This window comes from Pteropus medius, unplaced genomic scaffold, assembly GCF_902729225.1.
Source record: "Pteropus medius unplaced genomic scaffold, Ma_sr-lr_union100, whole genome shotgun sequence".
In the NCBI taxonomy this organism is placed as follows: domain Eukaryota; kingdom Metazoa; phylum Chordata; class Mammalia; order Chiroptera; family Pteropodidae; genus Pteropus; species Pteropus medius.
In genome coordinates, this window is record NW_024354875.1 from 15,708,808 (window position 1) to 15,724,379 (window position 15,572).

At 37.6% G+C, this 15,572-nt stretch overlaps 1 long non-coding RNA gene across 1 annotated transcript in view; it reads right to left on the reverse strand.

The window, feature by feature from the left end:
* Positions 1-985: 985 nt before the first annotated feature.
* LOC120596937 (uncharacterized) overlaps positions 986-15,572 on the reverse strand; it is a 50,293-nt gene continuing 35,706 nt past the window's right edge. The window contains exon 2 of the long non-coding RNA XR_005651268.1: positions 986-1,234. This is a non-coding gene — a long non-coding RNA (uncharacterized LOC120596937). The remainder of the gene's footprint in view (positions 1,235-15,572) is intronic.

Consider the following 15,572-nt stretch of genomic DNA (forward strand, 5'->3'; position numbering starts at 1 on the left):
CATAATGATGTGATGGGCTCTTGTACATGGGTATATTTCATGTATGTGATTATCTCATTAAAGCAAATGTTGAACAGGGAAAATGCTGGATTAAAGAACATGTACATTTTACAATTTCAGGCATATTGTCAATCATCTGGAATTTACTTTAGAGAAACACGTGAAGAAGAATCAGAACTTTTTTTCTTAAGCGAATAGCCAGTTAACTTATTCAAAGAAAAAAGAGGATGGGATTTTAAAGCAACTGAAACACCAGTTTTATTCTTTGCAAACTTAAGGCTGGTTTCCTCTCACTTCTTTGTTTTCTTTGTATATGAGTCAGTTTCTCTTAGTGGACCGGAAAGTATTTGTAGTAATAGAAATATTTGCCTTGGGCCACACCAAACTCATTCCCAGTTGGGCTACTTACTAGCTATAGGACCAAAGACAATGGGCTGTTACAGGGGCTATAATTTATCTTTAAAATACTTTAATATGGACGATATCATGTGTGAATGAGTGGACATAAATTAGTTTTAATTCATGACTAGTTAATATTTAAAGTATCTTAATCCAGAGTACACACCAGGGAGGTGCTTAGTTAGTGTTGGAAAAACTCTAATTGGGACTTTACTTTATAAAGGCTTTGGATATAAACTTTTTTTTAACTATTACTATCTTAATCTATATTAAAAGATTTTCAATTAACATAAGAGATTATATTTTATGGGTGAAATTTACAGTGTACCAGATATGTGTGTCAGTTAGAAACACTGTGTAGGTCCATGGCACCTCCACCTTCACAGCAAAATTAGAGGCACACTGGCTCCTACTCTTTGCTGTACCTTCTATTGTTCAAACCTTGCGTACCTGATTCAAACAGAAGTTCAACTTCTATGGACTGCCTCACCGCTTGCCTCAAGTGGCTTTTTCATTCAAAGTCCTCTTTGGTCTAAGTGTAACTGAGTCCAAGCTTGTAACAGCCAGTAAGTCGAATGGCAAAGCGTTGAGGCAAGAAAAGCAACTTTATTCCAAAAGCCAGCAAGCCAAGATGATGGCGAACTGGCATCCTAAAGAACCATCTTAAGTACAGAATTCAGGCTTCTTTTATATCAGGGAAGGGGAAAACAGGAGGAGCAAGAAGTGATTGACGGCTGCAGACATCTGGGTGCCACCAGGGGTCTGAGAAAGATTGTGAAACTTCTTTGTTCTTAGTCTGTTGATTCTAGTTGATGTGAGTCCTGTCACAAGGTTCCTGCAAATATTTGGTAAACAATCATTATTTTTGTACATAATTCCCTCATCTTTTCGGGAGAGTTACTTTCTGGTAAGGGGCTGTTTTTGTAAAACTCAAGCCACAAGCAGAATTCCTCTAATCATTAGTGTGTCTATATGCAAGGCTAAATAAGAGGTATTAACCTGAAGGCCATGAGAACAAAGCAGGCTTGAACAAGATGGAGTCAGAGACCAAACATTTCGCTTTGTTACATAAGGGGCACAGAGCTGGGACAAGACCAAGTCTCCAAGGACGAATTTTTATAATAGTTTCTGTACCTACTATTTAATAACTATTTGGAAGTACTGTTGAATTTGGACTTGCTTTTTTTGTAGCGTACAGTATATTTCGTATAACATAGAACAAGAATGTGGGGAAGAAGGCCCACAGTCTTCCAGAGATCCACCAGAAAGAATTTGCTAGTTGTGCAGGTTAGTTCGTAATACTAGGAAGGTCTCGGAGGTCACTTTTCCCCTCTTTTTATGAAAATGTTCAGCTTGGAAACTTTCAGTGACTCATAACTGCTGGGCCCCCTTGGGCAGCTTCTGAGCTGAACTGAGGTTTGTCACAAAACTTTCCCCATGCTGCTACCTTTTTGAAAATAAAAAGCCCATACCAAAAATAATGGCAGGTAGTACAACTATTACTACAGTTTTTTTTTTTTTTTTTTAGGAGGGTCGGGGGATGAGGAGATTGTCAAATCACAATGCTTAAGAAAAATCCCCTTTAAACTGCTTTGTTCTCTCTCCCCAGTCTCATCTCCTATCCCCATGCTGCCTCAGGTTTTCCATTTACTGTTTTTTTTCTTTCCATTTTCCCACTTTTATAAGCCTTCTAAAATCCTGTTTATTTATGGTCCACACTCTTACAGCAAATCAAAATTGTTGCTCATATATGCCCCTTGGCACTATAGAGCTTTTTTTGTTTTAAAGGAGGCTGCTGGATCCATTGCCTTTATAAACCCTCAGGCAAAAGTTTTAGAAGGATGGCGCCTTACTCGCCCAGGGCATCTTTTTCTCAGATGGCTGCTTCATGGCTGCTGGCCCACCACGGCGCACACTTACTTTACCTCCACACATCTTCCGGCAACTGCTGGCAGGGTCGAAACAGATGAAGAAAATTTGTACTGCAGGGGTGTGTCCCAGGGAGAGGGAGTATTTATTTCCAGAGCACATTTGAGTCTGCATTCCATTTCCTTTGGCATGGTGTCAGCAAACAATATGAAGTTTGAAAAAGACATTTTGGATAGTGTTTACAGGGCCCTTGGATGCACTTACTGTTTTAGAGGTATGAACTTAACTATTGTTAAAATCTTTTGATTAGCACATGGAGACCATGCCACTTTAGGCCTGCTTTGGACCAAACTTATGTTCCACGAGTTCCCTGTCATTCCTTCCTTATAGAACTGGCAGAGAGCTGTGAATATTTCCTTCTTGACTCCTGTGGAATGCTTTAACATTTTAACTTCCATGCTTCCAGCACTTACTGTACATGATAAGTTCTTATGCTTCTTCTGAAGTACATTATGGTTGTACTTTAATTTTAATCACTACCTTTTTTGACCACTTAGCTTATTTTTGATCCTCAACGCTACAAGGTGGATAGTGTGTAATATGGAGAGGCAGCATGTTCCAGTGGTAAGAGCACAGGGAAATAATTCTTATTCTACCACTGGCCAACTCTATACCTTTTGGTAATTACTAAATCTTCTAGATTTTAGTTGCCTCATCTGTGAAATGAGTAGAATAACAAGCTTACTTTATAGGATGCTTGTGAAATACAAATGAGATAATATACATAAAATATCTGGTAAGTAACATTTATCATTCTCCTCATCATTCAAGATTATAGAATTGGAAAGTGGGGCAGCTGGAATTCAAACCCAGACTTAACTTTCAAGCTTGTGAATGATCATATTTTATAATAAAGGTAACAGGTAATTAAGACTCGCATTTTATATTGAGTTCTTAAAATACCTGCTGGGTACTATTCTAAACATTTGCATTATATTAACCTCTTTTGTAGTCATGTCAGCCCTATGAGATTGTTAAAATATTACCACTATCCACTTTTGAAGATAGAGGAACCAAGGCCCAAAGAGATTAAGTAGCTTGCTCTAACTTCCTGGTGAAAGTGGTGAATGAACCATGTGCAGACTCTTAGTCACTACTATGTAGTCTTCTCAATTACTATGTGCATCCCATTTTATGACCTGACACTTTATTTTTCAGAAGTCTTTCCTAAGTATGGCTTCAATCCAGTGTGGTGAGGGTTCCAGTGTGAGAGCCGAAGCCAAGTAAGCAAAGTTGGTGAGGAGGATGTGCCAGGGTTCTCTTAGCAAACAGAAGAAATGCTGGGGCATTCATGGATCATGAGTTTGGTCCAAAGCTGGTGATTGTCAGGGAAGGACAATTTTGAGTAGTTATTGGGTCAAGTAACTGGATTGCTCTCTGACTTATCTTCATAGCTGATGCCTGACTGGGGAGTAGAGTTCTTATAAAACAATGATATTAATAATTCTCATTTATTATGACTTTATATGAATTATATAATGATGACAATTATTACATTTTTACCCATTTTTCATATGAGAAATCTGAAGTACAGAGTTTTTAAAAATGTGTTCATTCCTATCACAATACTGGGAATGACGGAGTGGGGCTCTAAACTACAAAACTCCAGGGCTCAGCTCACATCTGTGGATGTGATTTCATCACAGTAAAGCTACACAGACCATGGAAGGAGGTGTCAGAGCAGCCATATTTCAAGAAATGCTGCTTTTCCAAGCAGGTACCCTGAGGATTTTTTGAAAGAGCCAGCGTTTGACATAGAGGTGGAAAAGTTCTGCATACTTTGAGGTCTTATCAGTAAGAGAAGTAACTAGAAAGAGCTTAATAAAGTGATCCCATTGCCACTCTTCTGTCCCAAGATGATGTGGCATGAGGAAGCACTTGTTGAAAATGAAAGGACTGATTTAGAGGATCCCACTGTTGTTTGTTACTCTCCATGGCCAAGGCCACACCATCAATAAATGAGGCAATTTAAGGAAGGCATGTTCAGTCACTTGTTCTAGTTTGAATGAGAACAATTTTCTGAGTAGAAAAATTATAACAGAGGTTCTGTTATCCTTTATAAGTGGGAAATAGTGATAATTCAGTGATGTGGCTGGAGGATCATGGTTCTTTTTTCTCTGGGACTTCCTTCTGACTTAAGTGAGGACACATCTTAATTATTAAGATAATGCTAGACCAACAAGCCAGCTAGCCCTAGCATGTCATTAATAATTCTACCAGAAAAAAACCTTGAAATCATTTGCTCCCTGCAATTTCATGAGAAATAAACCTTTACCCACCAGGTGTTTTAAATAATATAGTTTAACTCCAAGATCTACATACAATGTTTTCTCTGTGCTAAATTAGTTTGCTTAAGAAAGGTCTCCAAGATAGGTAAAGGGAACAGCATTGCTCCCAAGAATCTAACCAACACAACCATTTAAAACCTAATAAAAGTGTATTTGGCTAAGAGAGCGAATAGGATCTCATTATTCTAGTGAAAGTTTAGTTTGTGTTTTATTTCACTTAGCTTCATCTTTCTATGAGTCATAAATAAGAAATGTCAAGTAATAAATATACTGTACGAAATGCACTTTAGTAATCCTAAAGGGTTTCATTACTGTGGCTATAATCTGGAAATGTAAAATATGGCTGATACTCTAGCCTTCATTTATCAACCTCAGAGTTCTTGTTTTGCTGCTGTAAATGCTATATGATTATGCTAACTACAGAATAAATTAACTTGGTGTGGTTACATGGAATTTCCTTGCTTTTGAATATCTGGAAGATAATATCAAAATCTTCAAGGAATATATCATGATATGTAATGTTGTATGGTTTGGAATTTTCTGAAAATGAAAACAATCCCTACTTCAAGGTAATAAATTGGAAAGTTACCCAAGAGAAACCAAACAGCTGTTTTTAATAACACAGGTAAATTCCAGTCATGGGAAAATCTCTATAACTGCTTGAGTTGATGGAAAAGTCTTGTGCATTAAACAGGCCTTGGGATGAGCAGGAAAATCCTTTACACAATCTATGCACAACCCATTGTTCTTTTTAAATTTTATTTTCTGTTCTCCATAATTACCTTCTATTCAAATGAGTCTGAAGTTTCAGATGGTTAGTCCTCCAGGAATAAATTAAACACCTCTGTGTATTTTTTAAAATGCCCTTTGGTTGATCTAGAATGCCCTTTCTACAACTCCATGTAGCCATATCTTCTGTCAATTCTTAGACTAAAGGCTACCACTTCCACAAAGTGCTTTAGATCAATGATTGGCTCTTTCTCTGAAAGTTCTTTCTAAGTGGTTTACTTATTTTCATAGGTAAGAGACATTACATAAATCTTTTATTTGTTGTACCTCACACAATTTTGATTTTTCAAACTATAATTTCTGTGAGGACAAGGCTTTTGCCTTAAACTTGTTTACATTTTCCAAATTGCTTAGCACTATGCTTTATGTGCATTTGGGATTCTGTGAATATTTGAATAAATGAACATTGGATATATAAATGAATGAGTTTTTTTATCAAACTGGTCTAGTCCAGCAGATCATTTGTTCACACCTGAGTAGCTACTGGTTTTGCTGCTATAAATGCCCTAGGATTATGCCAGCTATTAATGGAGTAAATTAACATAGGGAATGGATTGCTGTGATTTTGAAAAGATATCACATAGTATTCCTGGAATTGTTTAATAATGTTTGTGCCTTATATCTTGAGTATAAGTTTCACCCTTATCCTAAAAAAAAATTATAGGGGCATATATATTTTTTTCAGTGCAGATTAGTAACTTTTATTACTCCTTAACCTCATCCCACCATACTCTGCTTTTAAACTAGGACTAAAGCCTAGTTTTTCCTCTTCTTGGGAGAAGAGTGGATTATAAACACAGAGCTACATTCTTGGATCACTGTTGTCAATCCTTTCTCAGTAATACTATTCTTCTGTCCTAGAATGCTGTTCATGATCCACATTGATCCAAGTCTATCATTTTATTTATGAACGAGCTCAAAAGTTATTTCTGCCTGAATGTCTTACCTGACCAATTCCGCTCCAGCCTGTTGACCTATGTACACAAAGCTCCTTCAATATTTATGTATGTCATATGTACTATATTACTTCAACATTCACAAATTTACTTATTTACTCAGCAAATGGTTACTACATTCAAGCTCTCTACTAGTCGATGTGAAGTGTGAAAGATGCCTCAGACACATCCTCAAAAATGTACAGCTTAGAAGGAGAGATTACAAACATCTGGTAGTAGTAATGAGTGCCACAGGCAGTAGTCGTAAGTAGCACAAAAGAGGTGCAGATGAAACAATACAGGAGCTCAGAGGAAAGAGAACCTACTTTAAGCACAGGCTTCTTGCAGTAGGTTGTAATCTGTATGGAGTCTTAATGGGCACATAGAATTCATAGACTTTATTGCACTTACTGTTTGTGTGTGTGTGTGTGTGAGAGAGAGAGAGAGAGAGAGAGAGAGAGAGAGAGAGAGAGAGAGAGAGAGATTGAGAGAGAGAGAGGAAGAGAGATTTCTAGACTAGATATCAGATTCACATGAGTGGCATCAGCTTTTTCCTCACTCAAATCTAAAGCAAGGAATCAGCAAGTCTTTGTAATTCCCCCAAAGAGAGCCCTTTCTGCAGAGCATGTCTGAGAAGTGAAGATTATGCCAACAGCCACACAAAGAAGAAGAAGGTGGGTTTTACATCATGCATTCAGAGAGCGTCTTTCAACCCCTCCGTCCCACTACTTCCTTTTATCTATTCCCCTTCGCTGTCTCCTCAGCCAGGAGGATGATGCTCCCTTCTTAGGATGCGCTCCTGTCTGATGTGAGAGCCTACTGACTCTGGCCTCCCAACCCCTACACCTGCTGGGTGCTTTTCCTTGCTACTTTTTCCTGTTCCCACTTCTCATGAAGCACCATTGATCTCCTGTGAATGCTCTCACTCACTGCTTAGTGCTAAATTTGTCAAAGCCCGTTTTTGTGAGTTAAGATTTTACCACACTCAACTGTTATCAGCATCCACACTCTTTTGAATTCAGTGAGAGATTATAAAAACAAAATATTTGGTCATCTTATAATTATTTTATGTTCATGTTCCATCTCTCAATTGCATTCTAACTTAGGGGGTGGACCACATCTTCAGATTCATTGGCTGCCCTGCATTTCTTCTTTGCTGGCATCTGTTATGGAGCTCTCTGCACAGGAGGCTGTGTGAAGGAGAAGAGAAGTGTCTTCCCTCACTGGTAGGGCCACAGTGCTCAGGCACTACTCTGTCAGGTGAAGCAACAGCTGCAACTACGTGGCGTTTCTGCCACTGACAAATAGCTGGGGCTTCAGTCCCCAGGAATAGGGTTTGCTTCTGTTGACTTAGGAGACCCTTAGAAGCAGACACTTCTGGCATCTTGGAATGTGGAACAAGTTGTCTTGAGTAAGATGTGGAACTCTGTATCCCCTTAGACTTAACATGAAGGAACTGGAGACTAAGGAAGTTGCCTCTAAGATGTCATCCAGTTTTAGCCACGGCTAATATTTATTATGGCAATTTGCCTCTTCTAGATCCAAAAAGAAAGCATCGTGACAAATCCTTTTCATTAATCCCGATGATGTAAACTGATATGTGATATGCAAATAGTTCCACCATCACTGTCAGAATTTATTTCCATATGCTACATTTTATGGACATAATAAATGTACATATAGTTTGTTTCTCTCTTTATGGTCTAATTGCTATAAATAGCCTAGAGCTCTTTTAATTGTATTGAACCATCATGTATGACAAGATTGTTTATTCCTGTCTTCTGAAGAAACACACAGAATTAAAAAATTTCTGAAAATGAGAGTCCAGCATTTTATGAAAAGAATACTGTAAATATATCTTATGCATAACATTAGCAACATATAAAAAAACATATATCTTGATCTCTAGCTACATAAGGAAAAGAAAATATTTACCAGTTGATGTTCATTCCTGTATTAAAACATATATGAGTGTCAAAGGCAAATTTAAAACCATTGAAACTGGGTCTACCACCCATAGAAACCATAAGAAATACTCTTTAAAAACAGTTTACTTTCACATTTGTTTAGAACGCAGATATGGAAGAGCCAAGGGCAGCTCTAGGTCTTTAGCTCCCGGAAACAAACATGCAAACAAAAAACATTTTTTTTTAATTATAAAAGAAGGAAAATTAATCAAGGAAACAATGATTTGAGGGGGTAGAATTATTTAAGAGGTCTAATTTTTAAGAAAGCAAATAAAAACATGCCTCGGTTAAAATTGTCTGACTGAGCTGTATGTCAGGCATGCCTTAGATACACAGTAATGTGATACAGAGCCAAAGAGTTCTTGGTTGTCATTGAATGTAAGCACTGCCAAAAGCAAATATAATATGATTCCTATAGCTAATTATTGACAAAGCTGAGTGTAATATTTATGCCTTCCTATTATTAACCTAGTGCTCTGTTGGTCCTTGTTCTCCAACACCCGTTTTAGCATTTCTGGTGGCAGAAAGCTGTTTTTGGAGTGGTCATTTTTAGAATAAGTTGTGACTTTTGGAAAGTTTTACTTCGTCAGTGTATTTTACCTACCTATAAGAGCTCAAATATTCTCTTTCCGTCTCTTAAAGCATTAAAGTCTGTTTTCTCCCTTTATTACACAACTGCCATTCAGATATTTATGGTTAAAGTAATGGTAGGTTTGGGATATCATTAGACAGACTTTGGTTTGGGGATTCAGAAACTCCCCAATCCAGCCTTGGGCCAGTCAGCTCCCCTCCCTGTGGAATCTCCAAGGAGATAAACACACAGAAGAAGAGAACAGAGAACAACCTTGTTATTAGCTTGGCTTCTTGCAAAAACACCAGCGAAAAGCCCTAATAATTTAGTCCAAAGACATAAGGGGAATCTCACTGTCTCCCAACCTCCAAATCCAAATCGTACAACTACTGAACAATTGCTAGAGGAGAGGAGAGTGCCAGAGCATGAGCAAGGAAGGAAAACTAGGTTAGAGCAGTGTGGGGGAGCAGGATGGTGCTGATTGTTTTCACCACTCAGACTGCTGGAAGACCAGCACAGAATACATACAGAGAAAGGAACCCAAGCTGTTTTTCTTGCATCTGGTCCTGCAGAACTTACAGCTTTGATAGCATGGAGGCATGAGGAACAAAGAGCCACATATAAACAGTAACCTCTAAAACCACAGCATTACTACCTTCTAGCAATTATGCCCCATCTGGGATTATATCATTTTACTAATCAGTCTAGTATTACCTCCTATGAATAGGGAGGACGGAGAGACATGGCAGAGGAACTGAGAACAACGCCCACCTCTATTTTGAAGGTGGCCATTATTGTCTTCCCTGTGTTTTGCTTGCCTGGCTTAAATGCCCGTAGTTATCTGATAAGATCTCCACATCTTTCAGCATCCTGACCATCCTCTTCTGAATGAACTATTTTGTCAGTGCATCCAGAGCAGTGTGAGAATATCCAGACACGGTCTGACTGGCGCAGATAAAATGAGACTATTCTTTTCCTAATTCTAGGCCATTAGCAAGATAGAAGAAGATATTAAAACTTCTATTTGTATTTATTTAATTCTTTATATTTTTATCTCACATTTCTAATTTCTAATTTTTGTATTATTATTACTACTATAATCTGTAAGTATATCAGTTTAGTTGTACATATGTATATTTATAAGTGAATAAATATACATATTTGGAGGTATACTCAAAGTTATTTTACTGATGGCATAAATGTTAAACATCATGGATTTAAAATCTATTTTTTAGAAATAAATAGAGCTTTGTCAAGGGTGGAATTTGGATGTATTAGAAGCCTTGAATTAAACTTGACCCCTCCCTATCCATGATCAGCAATCTCTACACATGAAAGTTACTTATTCTTTTATGTGTTCTCCTCTCAGTTCCTATTCCCATTATGTTAATTCATGCCACAGCTTCACCTTTCTAGACAGTTGCCATACTCTACTGAATGCTCTCTGTCTCCAGTTTGCTCCCTTAAAAATATTCTCCATGGACCATTGCCTTACTCAAAGACCTTCAGTAACTCTTCAATGCTTACCAGAAAGAGTTCAGATTCCTTAATAAGCTCTTAACTCTGTGTTCTGCTTCCCCATCATTCCTATCAGAAAATCTATGTTCTGGAAATACTGCATTGCCAGTAGTATTACCTAAATTGTGCTACATTCCTGTCTTTACTCATTCTAATTCCTCTGCCTGGAATGCATTCCTCACCTTTCTACATATGGGCATGTTCTTTAAGACCAAGCTCAAGCATTATCTCTACAAGGAATGCTCCCCTGAACCCTTGGGTTAAAGTAACTGCTCTCCCTCCATCTGCAATATTAGCCTGTTTGTACTAAACTTTCTACCTTATATAACATTTATCAACTTATGTGTTTGTAAATAGACTGGAATTTCCTTGAAAGCAGTGACCATACTTTATTCATCTGTGTCTGCCCAGCATGGATGGTATTTGGTACCCAGAAAGACTTAATAAATATTTAAAGGACTGGGCTGAACTTAATTGATAAGTGAGGTAATAAGCACTGAAAATATTCAGATTTGCAATTTCTTGCACCTTTTTCACAAACCATTGTCATGTTAGTTTTTATAAATTTATGAACTCTAAATGTAGGATCTGATATTTGCTCTCTACTTGTTTTATCATTTAAGATTAAAAATAATTCTATCAATATTCCTCTAGTTATTATATAAGCAAGTTGAGAAAGCATGCCTTCTTGATTTGGTATAAGCTGTTATAGAAACATTGATCAGAATTGTGTCAGGAAAGGTAGTAGCCAGTTATTTCCCACTGGAGACCTCTCCTCACATTGGTGCAGATCTATTAATGAATGCCCTTTGGGTCTACCTAACTACCATCTCCTCAATTTTGTTTTTAAACATCTTATTCATTATTTTTTAAATTTATTTTTTAATGTTTTTTTTTTTTTAATTTTCAATTATAGTTGACATTCAATATTATTTTATATTAGTTTTAGGTGCATAGCATAGTGGTTAGACAGTTACATAATTTACAAAGTGATCCCTTCCGATAAGTCTAGTACCCACCTAGCACTATTTATAGTTATTATAATACTATTGACTAAATTCCTTATGCTGTACTTCACATCCCCATGACTATTTTGTAGCTACCAATTTCTACTTCTTAACTCCTGTACTCATCATTTTATTTGTTCAGTAACTATTTATTAAGCGTCTACTATGTGTCAGGCACTATTCTTGGCTCTATGGTTATAGCAAAGAGTAAAACAAATCATTGCTTTCATGCGATTATATTCAGGATCAGGAAAATAATAAACAAATTAACGTGTTTTGTTAAGTAAGAAAAATCAACCAAGCAAGATAATTGAAATAGTGGGGGAGTGGGAGTGGAGCGGGGAGTGGGAGGGGGTGAGTGCTCTTTTATATAGGACATTAAGGGAAAACTTGTTTTAAGTAAAATGGAATTAGATGAGGAACCAGCCATCTGCATTTCTCTAGGAAGCATTTTCTGGGTGGTGAGAACAACATTTATAGGACCCTGAGAAGATAGTGTGTTTGTGTATTTAAGGAGACTTTGAGAGTTTTTCAAGATCAAATAAACTCTATCTGTGTATCATCTCCATTTATCTCTCGGTAACTTTCTCAAAAAAGGAATAACACGAGTGCCTAGTGTGTGCTTATGAAGCTTGTGCCAGCCCCCTTGGTTTCTTCCGGGGCTTTCCATTGTAATTGGTGGCTCCCACCTCAGCCACCTAGGCCCTAGCCTGAAAGATTCATTCTCAGTCTATCTATTTCCATGATCTGTTTCATCCAATCAGTTGCCAAACTGTGGCCATGCAGCCTTCCAGCTGTTCTCTCTTATGACCAGCATCTTTTATCATTTCTCAAATGCCCTACCACAATGAATTTCTAACTGGTCCTCTACTTCATCATAGAGTGACTCATCCAAAATGAAGTCTAACCATTTCATTCTCCTACTGAAAACCCGTCAGTTGTTCCCTACTGTGGACAGGACACAGTCCAAGACCCTTTTGCATATCCCTCCAGGATGTCATCCAGCCTCATGCTCATGGCTAATCCTACTTGTTTCAGGCTTTTTACATTCAGAACACTGAACTCCCAGTATATGCTGTCTTTCCTCACCACACCCCCATCTCTATATCTTTGCTTAATGTTGTCCCTCAGCTGGAATGTTGTCCCTACTTCTGTTGCTGTGAGAATTAAATGAAGTAATGCAAGAAGAGCACATGGGAGGGAGCTGGCAATCTTAAGTGCTCAGTGGCTGTTGTCTGTGAAGAAGTGGTTAAAGGGGCAGACCCTAAAGCTAAACAACCTGTCTTTGGAATGCTACAGAAGTCAATTAACATTGTTGTCTTGATTTCTTTTTCTGTAAAAAGGAGATAATGTGCCTATCTCATAGGTTGTTATGAAGAATCAATGAGATAACACATGCAAAATCTCAGAGTGTGATTGAGAATAAAAGTTATCAATTAATATAAGTTACTATTATGATTAATCTTTGAGATTTGGTTCAGGTGTTCTCATCTCTGCCTATTGCCCTTCTTAACCTGAATTATTGTTAGAAGCCCTTCTTCAATGCTTACATAGTGTCCATTTCATTCATTCATTTACTCACTTACTCCTTCAATAAATATTTATAAAGAATCTACCAGAAGGCATGCCTCCTGGTAGAAATGGGAACACAAATAAGGTTACCTTCAAGGGAATCCCAGTCTAGTGAAGACCAATCCATTAATGTAATACAAACAATGTGATAAACATAGTGATTGAAAGCATGCCAAGAGAAACATGGCGGAGTGAGAGACATCCCCGGATCTCTCTCCTTGAAACAACAATAAGCTGAACATCTAAAAGTGAACAAAAAACATCCAAACTGCACACCAGCACATCTGTGCATGGGATCTGCGCATAAGAGCTACCACAGGTCGGAACCCCGGGTATGGCGTGGTAGAATGGGAGAAACAAAGAAGCTGCAGGAGCTCCCTGTAGGAGGAGGGAGAGGGGAGAAGTCATGGCGACTCCCTGAACAACGTTGTCTGGGAGTCCTGTGAGCTCCAAGCAGCCAGTGGCAGTATGCAGTCATCAGGGCAGAAGGCAGAGAAACGGGGATGGCAGAGAAACAGCAGATTTTTACCAGCCGTGGCTGCAAAACCGAGGATGAACCACAGCCTCCAACCCTCAACCCAGAGGGCCCCTTCCTCCATACCCTCTGAGAGAGAACGCCTTGGAGGCCCCAAGGAATCTGAGCAAATGCTACTGAAACTATCGCTAACACTGACAGGAACTGAGACTAAGAGTAGCGAGAGAGATTAAACATCTATAAGAAAAAAAAAGACATTATTAAGACTTTATATAAAGCATAAATTCAAGAGGCTTAGACGCCACCTACTGGAAACCAAACGAAAAGCACCTTCTTTGCAACAGGCTAGGGACCATTATATAATAAATCTTTCTGGAAAGTATGCCAGAAATATAAATGGTAAGAACCGTTAGTTACAAGTAAGCACTGAAGTACCCATCACTACTTTATTTTACTTGTCTTTTAGTCTGACAATGAGAATTAGGAAAAGGTTTTCATTTCCCGTTGTTCTACTTTTCCAAGCAATCATGTTAGGTTTCACTCTCTTAATTTTACCAACTGTCTTCATGTTTCCTTTCCCCATCATGTTCATGCCATGTAACACAGGGTCACAAACTCAAATATGCATGGGGCCAATAAGGTACTGGAAATGAAGGAAGCAGGTGTAGTGGGAACAATGGGGCACGTTCATGCCTAATGTACAGGGAAAAGCAGTCAACCCCCTTTAGCCAGTTGTCAACAAGAGGAAAGACAGACAAATCATCCAATATTTCAAAATAACCCAGAAATTCATATTTTTATGTGAAAGCTGCTAGTTTCTGAAAAAAAAATTAATTCATTAAAACAAAACCAAAAATATTATATGGGTTAAACAAAACAAGTTAATGAGCTGGGAACTATCTTTAGGGATTTGAGTTGGTCTTTTTACCTCAAACTTTTATTTTGAAAAATTTTAAACCTATAAAAAAGTTGAAAGATTTACAGAATGAACATACATTGTATAGGCACCTGTATCTACATATACCAGCTATTTCCACATATATTTTTTCTATCTTCCTCAGTGACCTTTCCTGGATTTAAGTTTTAATGAACCATTTAAAATAAGTTAAAGACATTCTGATGTTTTCATGCCCTAGTATTTCAGAATATATCTGCGAAGAATAGATATTCTCTTACCTAATGACAATATGTTAACATTAACATTCATTTAATTATACATTTAATTTATACTCGTTTAGTGGATGATTTCTTAACATACAGTGATCTTTCTTCTCAACTAATGTATTTTCCTGAACGAGGTGTACTCTTCTTTTGCCACTAAGGTGGGAACCCTCATTCCTCTGAATCTATGGGGAAGTATACCCATTTGGTTCTTGATATCATGATCTATTTCTGTTTTTAAAAAGTTAATATTTAATATTGATGTGATGCTATATTTCCTTCTTGCCTCAACATGCACATTCTGTTTTTAATGTTCACACTACACTGTGTGCATAGACTTATGCACTGGATATCATGTTCATTATTCTGGAGTCTCTTCCCTATTGTTTCCTCCAGAGAATCACTAGCTTCTTTCTCCATGATCAGTTTTTCTTTATGTGACTATGCTTTCTTTTTTCTTTCACAGTGACTGGTTTTACCATTTTATCTGATCTTTTCCCCCATTCTCTTCAAATTTCACTGTAAAGCCTTCTTGAATAGGTCCATTGAAATATTTTGCTTATTTACATGCTTCCTTTTTCTTTATTTAAATGTCAACATCTTAAGGAAGAAATACAACTTAGATGAATGTTTCAGAGGATGAATCTGAAGAGACACTCTAGGCTGATTTCACTGTGTCCATACTGATTAGAGTGAGAATATTTAAGAAGGTCTAAACCACCGTAAAAACATTCTTAGCAATGTGTGAATGGAAATGTGCCCATTAATAAAAGGAAATTCCAGAAGAGACTTGACTCGGCACTTGCCACAGCCTGAGATGTATTGGATGAAGTGCCTAAATAATGTCTTCCCAAGACTCCTTATAATTGATAATTGTATACCCACTGGTGCTTGGATAATAGACTCCAGTTAGATTATGGAAGAATACCAATATTTAGAAAGAGGCATTACCCATTTGAGC